Below are 16,174 nucleotides of genomic sequence, written 5' to 3'. Positions count from 1 at the left end.
TGCTGAACTTGAAGACAGAAGCCACATGCACATCACAGAATTGGTACGAGCTTATACTTTCTTGTTGACTTCAAGGAATTTTAAGAGTAAAATCTGACTTCCCATATATTGATATTAATGTGCTCCCCTTTTGGATGCAATTCTTACATTACATATGACACTGCTGTGCCTGCTTCAAGTCTCCAACCCTGTCTCCTTCTGTTTCAATCCCCAGCTGCAGCCCCACCTGCTTCTTAGTCCTCACCCTGACCACTGAGCCCTCAGTGATCTCTCCCTCCTCTGAACTCATTTAATACCAGTAGCATTTCCCTGGCATGTAACTTATGCAACCTTGTGCCACTATCCGTCTGGTTATGGGGGGGGGGTGTATGTGTATGTTATCAATCTCTCTGAAAGGGGTTATAGACCCCTGAAAGACAAAGACCTTCTCTCTTAGTCTTTGCACTTCCACCCTCCAGCCACAGTAAGTTCTGGGTAAACATGTGTGATGATAACGAATAAATTTTAAAAATCCAGTTCTTTGGAAAGACCCCAAAGTCAAGGTGCCAAGAAAAATGTTTACATATTCTGTCTACCTAGGAAATGCCTGCTCATGCTTCATGATCCAGACCAAACGCCAGCTCCTCTTCAGTGTCGCTGAAACAAACACAGACTTTGGAATCAGCTAGACAGGGATTCAAGTTTTCTGCACACCAACTGGATAAGTGAATTTGAATGGAAGTTGTTACTAAGGATTGGTTTCTAGTTCTGTTATGTAAAAATAGAGAATCCGCCTTACAGGGCCAGAAAAAAAAATAAAATAATTTATAGACAGTACCTAGAACAAGGTAGGCATGAAATCGATGGCAACTAGGAATATTCATTATCTTCCTCCTGTGCTCCCATGCACTTTACCCATGTTGCACCCCCACCTTACACACTGCACTATGAATATCTGGATCTGCATCTAGCTCCTCCACTCTTCTGGGAACGTTCCAAGGCCAGGAATTATCCCACCTCTGTGGGTGCTTATTTCATGACAGGCTCTGTGTTAGGCTCTCTGCATACACCATCTCATTGAATATTCACAACAAACAATGATTCCCACTTTATACCTGAGAAAATTGAGCCTTGGAGAATTTAAGGAATTTGACCCTGTTCACGCAAGTGCAAGAAACGGATCTGACCTCTGCACCAACGTCACCCAAAATCCAAGCCCATATCATCTTACTGTGCTGGGAGCAAGGATGCCTTAGCTATGCCATGTCGGCCTTCCAATACTACCACGTGAGTGCATAAATAAATCTGAACAAAGTGATTATTTACTGAATAACAGGATTCTGAGTTCATGTCAATGAATATCTTTGTTTCACTTTGAGATGATCCAACATCTGGAACAGTGCCTGAAACATGACCACTATGGCATACGTCACTTTAAAAAAAAAAATGGTTCTACATTTACCAGCCTCCTGTTTCATAAAAGCCACAAATTTAGTTCATGAAGAAAAACCACAGTTTAGATCCCAAGGAGATTCTCCCACAAATCCTGAGGGAGGATGTTCAGAGCAGCATTATTTGTGGAGGCAGGAAATTGGAGTCTCATCCCTGGGAGAGTGGAGAGGGAAAATGTGATGGATGTTCACCCTGGGGTACAGCAATCAGCTCAACAGATCACAAGTGGACGTAGTGACATGGGTGCTTCTTAAAGGCAAAGTGCTGAATGGAAAAGTAAGAAACAAGGCAAGATTTATAACAATGTTATTTATCCAATATCATTTATAAGAGTTAAAAATACATACACGTAAAGCACAGGATACATTCCAGCAGTGTGGTTGATGATTAAGAGCTTGAACTTCAGGGCTCAAGTGCCTAAGTTTAAATTCCAGCTTCGTTGCTTACTAGCTATGTGACCTTAGGCAAGTTACTTAACCTTCCTATGCCTCAGTTCCTTCATCAATTAAATAGGGATAATAAAGGTAAGTAATTCATAAAGTTGTCATGAGAATTAAAATGATTACACATAAAGAACTTAGAGCCTGGGACAAAGTAGGTTCTATATAAGTGTTTATTATTATTATATTTTGTACACACACAATAAAAGATGCATATTAAAAACATTAGATGACTGTTCACAGGGAATGGGGAAGTGACAAAAAAGAATAAACAGACAAATAAAAGAAACTGTGCACGTAACAGTGATGCTAATTTACCATTAACTCAGAAGTATGATTAATTTAATCCTCTTCAGTTAACATTTTTAAAAATTTACTAGCATTTACTAGTCAAGCTGTTATCACTTACCTCACTGAGAGTGATTTGCAAGTGGCATTTGTAGTAAGTTAGCTGTTTAGAGTTCAAAAAACTCACCCTTACTTAGAAACAACATTATACTTAAGATGTGGCCACAGCCAGGCCCACTTTGCCCCAACGCCCATTCTCAGCCAACCCTGACCCTGGGTGAAAAATTAACAAGCATTTATTAAGTGTCTACTACACGCAAGACACTGAATTGTCTATAATTAAGAAAAATAAAGCCATTGATGTGCACTTTTTAAAATATAAAATGTTAAATTGAAGGACAAGTTGAGTGGTACCTACTATATCTGTTGAAATCTGTTCAAAAGTACTTCCAGCTGCAATACAGGGGAACCCTTTGCAGAGAAAGTGGGAAACAGAGCTAGCCCCAGCAATTGCTTGAGCGACTCCTAATGGGTCTCCTTATTAATGGATGACCAAGAGATACACAGGAAAGGAAGACTGGTGACAAAATAATTCCAACTGACCTTAGCCTCCAAGTTAACTAACAACTCGTGAAACCTAATTAATACAACTAAAATCAGCCTGTTCCCTAGAGGGTGAGCCAGCAGCATTTGCACTATGGACAGCAGGTAAACATGAAGTTATTATTTCAGAAATTGTAGTGAAAATAGTTTTTAGAACCAGTTACTTTTTGATGTTATCAAATCATTAAAAATTACCAAATTATCAGCAATAAGGTGTAAATGCTGAGTGATATGATTATGCCATGAGTACAGTCCTGATTTTTTTAAACACATTAGTACAAATATCAAATCCATAGGTATGATTTTTGCTCTACCAAACATCATTCCAAAATCCATTCCAAAGAGAAGTCCCATTATTCTACCATCCTCTTATGATTCTTGGCAATTTCAGATTGCAATGGCCAAATTGTTACAAAAGTTTAGAATACAGAAACCTATGTATGCTGACACTTTCTATGTCTCTTTCATAGGTAAATAATGTGAAATCAAAACTTTGACTTGGCCAGCCTTCATATTGGAACCCAACAGAATAGAAATGGTTGTTTTCCTTCCTTATTTTGATTGGATGGCAATTTAAAAAATAAGTGATTAAAAGAAACCCACATTCCTATTGAGCCTTGACTTTGTGTCTTAAAAGGTTGAAGTCCTTTTAAAGCCACATCTTTCCATGACTGTATCAATGATGAAATAATGATTAGGATCAGGTTTCGGTGCAAGTGACTAAAGCCCTCTTGGCTTTGGAAAGACAGATGTATGTTCTCCCTCCAATAAGCACTGGATATCCAGTGCCGGCAGCTGCATATCGTGCTTCTCCATCCTTAAACAAGGCCTTCACCTTGGGGTCCAGATGCCTGCTCCACGCAGTTCCAGGCATCACATCCACATTCCAGGCAGTAGAGAAAGAAAGGGGAGGAAGAGAGTACACGATCTTTCTTCAAAGAAACATCTGATAGATTGCGCACACTATTTCCTCTTATAGCCCATTGTTTATGGTTACATATAGCTTCAGAAAACAAAACTGGGAAATGTAGTTGTTATTCCAAGCAGCCATGGCCCATCTAAAATGAAGGATTCTATTACAACAGAAGAAAAGGAGAATGACTTTGGAGGAAAATTAGCAGACTCAGCCACACTGTTTCTGAATAAAATAATGATGATTTTTTTATATATTCATTTCCCACCTTATATATGCTCTAGTATATTGCACAATTCCCAGTGTTACTATTTCTATCACCAAAAGAATGAAAACCAAAATTAATATTAGACTATTTCTAGTACATATTCAAGAAATATTAGGCATTGCATTGGTACATTTACATTTGTTACTCCATTCAATTCTCACACAGCATTAGCCTCATTTGGGGAAATTGAGATTCACAGCATTGATATGTGAAATGGGAGCATTCAAGCTTGGAGCCCCTCCCAGTTTTCTCTCCTATAAAATGTACTTAACTAAATTCTCTTCCTTAGACTCCATCAACTTCTTTTTTCAATGCTCCTGATAATCAAGATCTTTCTTCTGAAGCACCAGTAAACAAACCAGGATTCTGCCATGCATCTGTGGATGGATGAATTGCCAGTGTTCTCCATGTGGAATGGGCATGCTCAAATGTTCCCATTCCTATTTTAAATGACAAACTCATGTTCTTCATGCCCCCATCATTAGCAAGAGCTTTCATTTTACCACGTGCATTCAGAAGAACTTCATAACGTTATTGCTTGTGCTCATGCCATATAGCATTGGAGTGGATTCATTTGGCTTCCATCCTAGAATAACACCCAAGTTTCAGGATGTGATTTAGCAATCCTTCCTTCCTCTCAGTCCTAAGTACGTGTCATCTGCATCACTGGAATTTCAAGGTAATTGAATTCATAATTATAGCAGAAGATATTGAGAGTGTAATATGTGCCAATGATGTGGAAATGATCTATGAGGTAGAGCGGAGTGCAGTAATTATTATTGTCCCCATTTTAGAGATGAAAACACAGGATCTTAGAAAAGCTAACTTGCCCTAGTTCTCATAATTAATATGTAAGAGAGCTGTGACTTGAACTTCTTTTTGACCAAATAGCTCATACTGTCAACCTGCCTACTATGAATTAGGTACCATCTAGATTGTTGGCAACACAGCCAGTATGCAAGACTCAGTCCCTGTTCTCAAGGGATCACAGTTCAGTGGGATAAATAGAAATATGCCTTCAACTGCACTGCACTACACTGTAACAAGTGCTAGGACCGGATAAGAACCAGTTGCTGTTGGTGTCAACAAGAGAAGTAGCTAACGTCATGCTCAGAGTATAAGACCTTGTGTTATAGCCTGTTATGTGCATGGCCTGTCTCTCTCTACCTAGGAAGCAGTGTCTCATACATCTTTGTTTCCTTATTCTCTAATACAATTCCTGACACACAATAAGTGTCCATGAAGTGGTCCAGGCTACAGAACCAGTGCTTGCACAACCCAGAGTGAAGACTTACTATTCGGACAAATAATACAATTTAGGATTAAATCCACGCTTTCTAGCTGAGATGCAACCTGCACAGATTTACACTAAGTTCATTTTTCAACCCATGGTATTTGAAAACACATGAACTAGTTGGACAGAAAAATCCCAGAGTGAACAGCAGCTGGACTGTTTTTAATACCTGGGACAGGACAGAAGGAACAGGTTTTAGTCACGTTAGCAGCTACAGTACGGAAGTTTTCTGAGCAGTGTGGAAGATCTGCAGTGCTCAGGACTAAAGTTGCTTTCTTTCTTAAAAATGTCTGTCAGATGTCTAAAAATCCTCTCTCTAGCAGCAGAGGTGAAGGCATTATCTAATGACCAAAGCAGACATTGAATCAAAGTGGACATTTGAGAGAAGCAGTGGACAGGTGACTGTAATAGCAAATTGGAACAGAAGTAGCAAAAGCTATAGAAACACAATTCATCAGTTGATAAAGTCATAGTGATTTAAGTCGGTTCTATGAGCAATTTTGGACAGAAAGACTAAGAATTATCTTCAAATGAAATGTCAACCCAAATCCAAAAAAAAAAATGACTAGTCCAACATGAAACCACGTGAATCAGCATAGTAGGTAGATTGATGTGGGACATGAAAGAGATTCAGCATAACCCAAAGATAATACATGGTGACCACCGTGGCAACAAATGAAAACCAACCAAACAAGAACAAGCAAAGGCTCCTTATTCATTGAGAGCTTATTATGGAGCAAGGGAGCCAGCCACTATCACTTGCATTTGGCAAAGACTCGGAGGCAGGGGAATGGGAAAGCTTCATTGTGGAGAAAAGGGAAGGCTTCAGGTGTGCCCTGATTGGAGGCTTGTTGACCTGGAGAAGCTGGAGGCAGCCTAACTAGAAGTGGAGCATGCTACCTGATGGGTATGGTACATAATTTGGCTCACTCTGGTTATTTCTAAATTGGAAACAAGGGCAAAAATTAGAGATATTGTCAGTTGTTAATCAAGCTTGGCAGTTTGGGGCCAATTGTTACAGGGGTTATTGTTTGGCTTCCTGAACCAGTTTCTGGAGATAGTGGCCTGACTTTCTGCAAGTTGATTTAGAGATAGCAGGCTGACTTCCTGGGCTAGTTACTAAAAATAACAGATTAGTTTCTGAGTCTGATTGCTGCAGATTGTGGGACAGAGTTCTGTTTTTTCATATTCAGTTTCTCACCAGGGAAACACATTTTAGGAAAATCTAGTGTAGGGCTGAAGTCAATGTACCATGAGCAGGACCAGCTTCATCTGCCACTTTCTAGTTGTGTGATTTGTGCCAAGTTGCTAGACTTCTTTCACCCTCAGTTTCCTCATCTGTAAAATTGAGATACTGCATAAGAGTTTGATGAGGATTAAATAAAACAATATACATAAAGTGCTTAGCACAGTGCCTAGCAAATTAATGTCATCTACTATTAATGTAATCTTACTAATATCTTTTTTTACCTGACTTAATCCAGGAACTTAACCAGATTAAAGTGGTAAAATTCCAAGGGATAGCATTTCAGGGAAAATCCACTGGGGAGATTTCATAGGCCATGAAGACTATATTGGGTGTTCTGTGTAATAATAAAAAGACTAATTGGGAAAAGGCTGTATATGCCTTACCCCAAGAGAAGGATACCATTACCTTTAAATATTTAATATCTTATGTTTGATTGATAAGTAATCTGCCTGAGAGCAAATTTATTCCAGAGACAGTTACATGGCAGCATTGTGAAAGAAAGAAGTACAGGAGAGGTTAAAACAGTCTGCAAACTTTTGAGAAGAGACAATAAAAGAATGCATGATAATAAACAAACATCTCATGACAACCTCAGAGATAGGCACTATCATTACACCTGTTTTACACACAAGAAAACTGAAGCAGAGAGGGCTCAGTAACATGATAGTCATAGTCAAGATTCAAGTAGAAAGCTTAGCAGCTAAGTAGGAAGTTGCAGCAAAAAAAGGGGATGGGGAGGAGTCTGGATGGTTCTCTTAAGAATGCACCACAGAGAGACGATGCTTAAGTACAAATGAACTGAGAGAATGGGACAAAAAGTGTATAATCACCAAGTTCCTCATTCAAACTTTCTCCATATTATAAAACACTGGCATCTTTCATTTTAGCACATAGGGAATTATTGTATTTCATTTTCTGCCTGCATTTTGCATGAAGTTTCTCTGGCATGTTATTCACTCCCTAATGGAAGAAGATGCCTGAAAGAAGCAAATTATTCTGTTTTCAACAGGACCAAACTTGTAGTCTTGACCCCCAAGGTTCTAAGGATGTCGTGTAAGTGCCAACAGTAGGGTAGGCTTCGGTTAAAGAGCCTGAGTTTGTAAGAAAAGAAGAGGAGCACCCACTAAAAATGTTTGCTTGATTTAACAAAGCAGTTTGTACCTTCTGAAATGTACAAGTTGCTAATAAATTGCATTTTTTTCGCTGTTTTTATAGAGTACGTTCTTAATGTGGTATTTTGGTTTGTGTTTTATGATAGGTGCTATAGTTTCAGGGTTTGAATATGGGTTTCATTAATCCCATAATTTGTGCCTCCACTGAAAGGAACTGAGTATTCTAACATTGGTGCATAGTGCCCTCTCCTGGATGAAATGAAATTTCCTTTCCTAATATGCAAAACCTGGAGATAACTAAATGGATGCTAAAAGAAGGGATGGCTCCAGAGGTACATGGGTGGGAACTGCCATCTCCCCTGGCATCCAGAAAGAGTTTGCCCATGCCCAAGATGGTCTGCAAGCCCCAGACTCAGTCCTATCCTAATGAAGGATGAGAGACTGCAAGACATCCCTGGTTTACAAAGAAAAAAAAAAAACAGGCAAGGGAGGATATGGTCACTGTCCAGATCCAGAAATCTAACCAGAAATCTAAACACCTGAGAATGAGTTGGACAGGTGAAACTAATCTTAACAGATCAGTTCAGGGACCCAAACAGAACCTTAGTGGTCTGAAGAAAAGAAATGTCATAGCCAAACGCAGTGGCTCACGCCTGTAATCCCAACACTTTGGGAGGCTGAAGCAGGTAGATCACCTGAGGTCAGGAGTTCGAGACCAGCCTGGCCAACTTGGTGAAACCTGTCTCTACTAAAAATACAAAAATTAGCCAGGCATGGTGGAGCACACATGTAATTCCAGCTACTCTAGAGGCTGAGACAGGAGAATTGCTTATAACCTGGGAGGCAAAAGTTGCAGTGAGCCAAGATCGCACCACTGCACCCCAGCCTAGGCAACAGAGTGACACTCTGTCAAAAAAAACTCACATATTTACTATTTAGAATGACCCCTGAAAATCCGATCCTCTTCATCTCCTAGATTTGTTTAGTTCTGATCTCAGCAGTTGTAAAATATATAGGTTGCAGTTAATGGTTGCTTTTTGAGAACGTGCTAATCTAGAAATAGCAGACTTTTCTAAAAAGAATAGGAAAGGCATGTGTCATCAATGGTACTATCCACCAATGCTTCTGGTTCTCCTCCTTCTGGGCACAAACAAGGACTGCACTTTTTGTACCTCTGTGAAGTCAGGTGTGGCCTTGTGGCTTGCTATGGCCAATAAAATGTGACCACGTAGAAGTTAAGCCTTAAAGAAGCCATGCAAGATTTGTCACATTTCCTTCCCCTCACCACTGCCAGGTGGGCAAACTATAGTCCCTGCAGAACAAATTCAGTTCTCTATCAATTTTTATAAATAAAGTTTTATTGAAACACAGCCATGTCCATCTCTTTACACATTGCAGCTGCTTCCATGCTACAATGGCAGAGTTAAGCAGCTGCAACAGAAACCACATGGCTAGCAAAGCTGTGTACTGTACTGTCTGATCCTTTACAGAAAAAGTTTGCCAACCCCTGCTCTTAGTGGTGAGATCCCTGAGAGAAAACATCATGGAGCATAGCCAGGTGGAATGTGATGGACGTGTATAAGAATGAAATAAACCTTTTGTCTTTGGATAGTGAGATTTCAAAGAAGTTTTGCTACTGTAGCATAGCCGAGTCCATCCTGACTCTACACAGGATAAAGAAAAATCTCTGACAAAAACAGGAAAATAGAAAGTATAGAATTGAAAACACCTTGAAAGAGGCTCTCCAAACATTAATGATAGAAACTATGCAAATTGAATGGCACTGACATTATTCTTTTAACCAGGTGGGGGATAAGCATGATCCCCATATACTAATGAAGCTATTTTTAGGTTAAGCCAGACAAAGACACGATATTTTCCCCCAAAATTCTAAATGAATTCATTTCTGTATCCAAAGAAGACCAGCCAGCTTTAATCAGACACTGGCTTGTTTTATGAGAGGAGTGAAGAAGCTCATTACAGCAAATCCCAGGCACACGTTGATAAATTCCTAAACTTGGACTCTCATAAAACTCAGGAACACACTTCCCATTCCACTCTTCTTCTGAATCACTGAGCCAGAGGCAGTGCCTGATTTGTGACCTTCAGCTGTCTGCCATCCCTCATAGATCATTTCCACCTAATAGAGCCTTAAAATTGTCATCATTTTCTTTCCTTCCACATTTGAAAGAAATGTTAAAGATTAATCCACCACTAGGTTAGCTATTTTGCAACCTCCCCAACCTGGTTAAGAAGGAAGTCGTTGTAAATAAATGTAGCTTTCCATTTTAAACGGTAGCAATCACAGCAATTTCAGCAACACAGAGGGGAGGGGAGCGGAGAGGAGCGAAAGTGGATATAATAGGCTATAGGTAACATATTTCACCTCTAGGGAACCAAGGTAAGGCTTTTCCCAGTTCTCTCGGATTGAAAGTTGTAACCACCTAATAGTTAGTCGGGAGCTTGGAGGAAAAGAAGTGTTCCCTGCCTTGTTTCCCATAAGCCTTGACATCACATCTGGCTAACTCTAATCGCTCCTCTGTGTACCAAGGCAGGATGCAAAGGAATGAAGAGACATGGCTTCTTGTTGACTGGAGCCTAGTGGAGAGAGATTAACAGGTACCTATATAAGATCATTGCAGATAAACAGGGGACTCTGATCAGAAAGGCCTCTGTACACCTAAGAATTAATTCAACTGAAACTGGGGTAGGGACAGAGAGGGTGGCAGGAAGATGTGCTCAGTCTCAGGGGTCAGCCTCCAGGCATTCTGTAATGCAGCTCCATCTTCCTGAGGCTATGGATTTGTGCTGCTCAAGACTGAGTCATCCAAATTCAGCTCAGAATGGAAATTCTAACACAGAGCTCTACCTCGGGCTGTGACAAGTGTTCTCTACAGGTCCAAAGACTAAGGAGAAAGAAAGGAAGGGTTTTTTTTTCTTTTGTCATTAGTGACAGCCTTCTCTGCGAGCCTGTCTGATTCCTTCCAGTGTATACCAGAACAATAAGTAGAAATGAGCTCCCCAACCCCTGCGAGGCAGGTAAGTGCCATAAGAATGAAAACAGAGCTGGGAGCCCCAGTTGAGGAGTTAAACTGGGTCCAGCATTTTGGTTTTATAAATTACCTGGGCTTACTTAAGTTCACAGATGACTTCTAACTAGGGCAGCTGCTGAATGCACTGGAAAAACAAAAATTCAAAACAGCCTCACTAAATTACAGGTGAGATTCAAAGCCACCAACAAATGAGCATTAATAGAGAGCCCCTACTGCAGCTTAAATTAAGAGAATAATAAAACTACCCATGTACAAACAGCATGCAAAAGCTCTGGCTATATATGTATGACAAAAGAAGACCTGAAGATCTTAGTGGACAAGCTCATTGAGTTGGCAATATTGTAGAAGTGTTAACAAGAATATAAAAGGCAAACTATGGAAATCTCTTCATAGATGCACGCATTCTTTTATTCAGCAACCTTTATCAAATGCCTTCCATGCTCCACATATTGTGCTAAAATCTAAGGCAAGGCTCAGTAATCTATAGCAGCCCACCAGCCATACTATTTTACATGGCCCTTGAGCTAACAATGATTCATATATGGTTAATATATAATATAAAACAGAGTGTTAGCCTTTTGGAGAGAATAGTCGCTCAAAGAATACATTGCCTCTCAGCCTGGAAAGCCTAAAATATTTACTCTCCAGCTCTCTTCAGGAAAAAAAAAAATACCAACCTCTAATCTAGGAATACAAAGTTGACTAGGAAGTGGCCCCCACCTTCAAAGAACTCACTGTTTGGTGTGAGCTATATAATCAGTATCATAGTCCTTTGTCCTCTCCTGGCTTCACAAGATAGAAAATTTGAGGAAAGCTCATAGAAAATGATAAAGATTAATAAAAGAATGAGAAGAAGAATTTATGAGAAAAGTTTAAAGGAATTTAGATTATTTATTCTCGTGAAAAAAGGAGTCTATGGGGAGACTTAAGAATAGTCTTCAAATATTTGAGGGGATATTATTAAGCAAAAGGCTTTCCATCATGAACAGAAAGATTAATAGAATGTAGGCTAAAGAAAATTTTTATTATAGAGATGGAAGAATTTCCTGGAAAGCTTTTAAACTTTTACAATGAATTGAGAAATCCATTGTCTTTAAGCCTCTAAATCTAGCATATTTTCTCATCTGTCTGGGATTTTTAAGGGCTGTTTGAGTGTCGTCCGAGCTGACAGTGAGGGGTAGACTAGATGCCCTGTGTCTGGGTCTAGGTTTCCAATTCTTCTCTTCAGAAGCTGGAGCTTTTCAGAAGAAGTAAATCTTCTTGCCTCTCTGGGCCTCAGTTTCCTTCTCTTGCAAAATGAGAGCCTCATGTGCTCTGAGTCTGTGATCTCTTAAGCCAAAACCTTGAAATGGTTCAGCAGCCAAAAGAATGTAAAGGAGGTTAAATTATCTCATCTCACAAGGGAAGAAGCAATAGACGCTGTTTTATTCTTCATGTGAATGAGGAAATGTAGACTCAATATTTGTTTTCAGTTAAAGGTAGCTACTAGTTGGAAAACAATAGAATAGGTTCACTGGAGGAAAAAGACCAAAAGAAACTTGAAAATGTGACTCAAGATTATAAAAGAAAAAGGGAGAAACGTCAAGGAGGCTTAACAAAGAAAGATATAAAATGGGATAGCAGTAAGAACTGACATTCCACAGTCACAATCAATGTGAAGGGGTTCTGTGCTCCTCTTTAGAAGACATACATTCTTAGATGAGAGCTAAATTCAAAATTCAACTGCATGCTGTTTGCAAGAGAGCCACTGAAAACCAAAGGATCCACATGTGTAAAACATAAAGGGTTCAGTGCGGAACTTGGCTAATCATATGCCAAGTTTTTGGGAGTCTTTAGGAATGAAGTTGTTTTATTTGGATGTAATCTGTGCCTCTATTCCAATGTGACCATCCCTTCCTTTTTAGGGTAGGTCACAGAGACACATGGTTTAAAGATAGTTGTTAGGAACTGACGGTATTTGAAGATTTCTTTCCATAGACTGACTCATATCTAAAGTTCTTCATCAGTAGAAGGACATTGGTGTTGGAATCAGATAAAGTATTATTTCACCCAATTCCATCATGTTGTAGCAACGGTCGTGTTAATTAAATGCTGGCTCTTGATCAAAGAGAGACATGCGATAACATTGGATATGTCATATGCCATGCAATATAACTCAACGTCTCCACTAATGTCTAACAGGCACCTTACACTAACACATTCAAACGGAATTCCTGATGTTGCACCTCAAATCTGCTTCTCCTACAGACTCACCATCTCAAATGGGAAGCTGCTCAGGCCAAAATCCTAGGCACCATCTCGTTTCCCTCGCTTTATCTCAAACTCCACATTCGCTGCAAATCCTGTTGGCTCAACCGTCAAAATATACCCACCTCCAATGCTACACCTCTGGTTTCATCCACTATTGTTTCTTCTTTGGATTAGTACAGTAGCCTTGGAACTGGTTTGCTGACTATAAACCTAGGCTTCTCTAGTTTGCTCTCAACATAGCAGCCGAACTGATCTACTGTGTGCAGTCATGGTTGATCATGTCATTCCATGGCTCACAACTCTCCCATAGCTCCCCATCTCAATCAGAGTTAAACCCAAATTCCCCAGTGGTTTCGAGGTCCATCTGCTGCTATCTCGGTGGCCACTCTCCTCCCACTTGCCCCTTTGCCCACTTCACTTCAACCACACTTGTCTCCTTGCTGTTCCTTAAACTGGCACTCAAACACGCCAATCCCAGAGCTTTTGCTGTTCTTTCTTCCCAGAACTCTCTTCCCCCGATATCCAGATGATTCCCTGACTCCTGTTCTCATGTCTTTTCCTGCCCACCTATGTGGAATGGCAACACCACACTCCTAGTTCCCCTCCTCTGCTTTATTGTTTTCTAAAGTACTTGCCTTCCCTGGTATCTTGACACTTACTTGTTGTTTTATTGTCCATATGTCCTGCGTCTCATACAAAAGCTCCAAACAGTCAGGTGCCTTGTCTCCACCATTACTAAATGCTCAGAACTGGAACAGAAACTGGCACTTTTTTTTCCTCAACAAATATTTGCTGAAGGAATATGAACGTGCTTTGAAAATGATAAAGCACTGTATATATGGATAATTATTATCTGCATGGGTGGGCAAAATGAGATTTTTTTTCTTAATTTCCAGTTCATTTTTCTCCACAACATATCCTTTTGGCTCCATCATAAGGAGATTCTTCCTCTAACTACCTAAAGATCAGATACTGCCAGTTTGGGTCATGAGACCCCCAGAGATTATATTCGGAATAGCCTACAACCTGTTCTGAAGGAACCCATGGGAGTGGACCCAACAACCCATCAAAATGATGCCAGCTGAAACCAACATGTCCCGCCAGAGCAACATCAGCCTGGAGAAACTTACAACCACTGACAGCAGTTCTACTATACCACTGTTTTGTAAACCTTGTAGAGAAATAAGCATTGAACCAGGAATCAAAAAACCTAGTTTGTTGCCACTTCCCCAACTCAGGGTTTCTTAACCTCAACACTATCGAGGCCACATAATTCTTTGATATAGGAGATACTAGCAGCATTCCTGGCCTTTGCCCACTAGATTCCACTAGCATCTCCTCCCCACTCCTACCCCACCACCAGCTGTGGCAGCCAAAGTTGTCTTCAGACATTGCCAAGTGTCCCTTCGGGCTGAGAACCACTACTCCAACTCCTAGCTATGGAAACTAAAATAAATCAGTAAATCTCATGAGTGTTAATTTCTTCACTCATAAAATAGGAACAGTAACACCTATCACATGCAGTAGCTTTAAAGACTCAAGAGATAATACATATATAACAAGTACTTAACAAATTTGACTATATTATTGTTATACCTATTAGTTTTCACTCCTGACAAATAATGGGAACAATTTATCTTGCTCTGATAAATGACTGCTTACATAGGCTACACTGAGGATGGGAATATTGCCTTTCTACAATCATAAAGTTGAGGTTGTTTGTGCCTTATCAGGCCACACCTGCAAGACACAAATTATCTCCAAATCCATTCCCTGGTTGGTTTCTCCCCTTAAAGAGCATGCCCTTTAAAGAGTGCATTTAGAGCCAGTCTGTTCACCCATGGTTAATTTTGTGGGCTGTTTATCTACAGTAGGATTTATTTGAGTCTATCTTGGTAAATGTAATGAAGCCTGGGTATGCTTTTATGGGGATGTGAGGTGAAGCTAGGGACAGCAGAGAAAAGTCTTAGGTTAGTTTTGGAAATGTCATTTCAGAATCACTTAAATTGGAAAAGTCCTGGACAGTTCTAAAAGGGAAACTCCAATAAACAAACCCATCACAACAAATAAGACAGAAAACCCACATCTGCTTTTTGGAGCAGAGGATAGTATAGCATTTGGTATACATTCTATCTTGGAAACTATTAACCTGCTCTGTCCATTTTTAAGCTCCCTGCCTGCAAGGACTAGACAACTGAATTTCGTGGTAGACTGTATCTATTGTGATATTAATTTGGTCTTTCTCTGGCGAAAAGACATAAGTGAATGAATGGTAGGAATCTACGAAGATGGATATAATTACCCCATTTTGCAAATGAAGAGATGGAAAGAGTTTTCACAGCCTGTCAAAGGTCACACAGATAATTGATGGGGCCAAGAGATGAACTCAAGTCAGCTACCTTCAGATCCCAGCTTTTTTCATTAAACGGTACGGAAATACCTTCACATTCTTCAAGTTCATTTACCTGCCCCCTACCCCCGTTATTTCACCATCTGCCCTAGAGAAAGGAATGGCAGGAAATATAAGCAGTTTTTAAGAGGATTGGTGCATTTGTAAAGGGCAAAGCCCAAAAATCTGAGAAAAGAAGTTGAGTTGATGTTGTTGATACTGAAAGACAATTGGGCCTTCCCTGAAGCTACCACTGGTGAACCAGCACTGGGCAGGAGCTTCTGCATCTGAACCCTCAGGAGGATTCACACCTTCTCTTATGGAAAGTTTGAGCTGGCTGGGTGCAGTGGCTCATGCCTGTAATCTCAGCACTTTGGGAGGCTGAGGCAGGTGGATCACCTGAGGTCAGGAGTTCAAGACCAGCCTGGCCAACAAGGTGAAATGCTGACTCTACTAAAAATACAAAAATTAGCCAGGTGTGGTGGCGGGCACCTATAATCTCAGCTACTCAGGAGGCCGAGGCAGGAGAATCACTTGAACCCAGGATGCAGAGGTTGCAGTGAGCCGAGACTGGTGCACCATTAATTACATTCCAGCTTGGGTGACAAGAGTGAAACTCCGTATCAAAAAAAAAAGAAAAGAAAGAAAGAAAAAGAAAGAAAGTCTGAGCTTATTGAACCTTAGCCTGCCAGGTAGGATGCACGCCATAAAAACTACCTCCACTGAGGGGTGAGATCCAAAACACGCACAAAATTTCAGGGAGACCAACAGACACAAAATTTCAGGGAGAATAAGTTCAGGAGATCTATTGTATGTCATGGTAATTATAGTTAATAACAACATGTTTTATAATTGAAAATTGCTAAAAGAGTAGATTTTAAGTG

At 40.1% G+C, this 16,174-nt stretch overlaps 1 long non-coding RNA gene across 1 annotated transcript in view; it reads right to left on the bottom strand.

The window, feature by feature from the left end:
* Positions 1-1,141: 1,141 nt before the first annotated feature.
* Positions 1,142-16,174, bottom strand: part of LOC141585082 (uncharacterized) — a 142,424-nt gene continuing 127,391 nt past the window's right edge. The window contains exon 4 of the long non-coding RNA XR_012518356.1: positions 1,142-3,835. This is a non-coding gene — a long non-coding RNA (uncharacterized LOC141585082). The remainder of the gene's footprint in view (positions 3,836-16,174) is intronic.

The sequence above is a fragment of the Saimiri boliviensis genome, chromosome 7, assembly GCF_048565385.1.
Source record: "Saimiri boliviensis isolate mSaiBol1 chromosome 7, mSaiBol1.pri, whole genome shotgun sequence".
NCBI classification, from domain to species: domain Eukaryota; kingdom Metazoa; phylum Chordata; class Mammalia; order Primates; family Cebidae; genus Saimiri; species Saimiri boliviensis.
The sequence above is the reverse complement of the archived record's forward strand: the minus strand, read 5'-3'. Positions and strand labels throughout refer to the sequence as shown.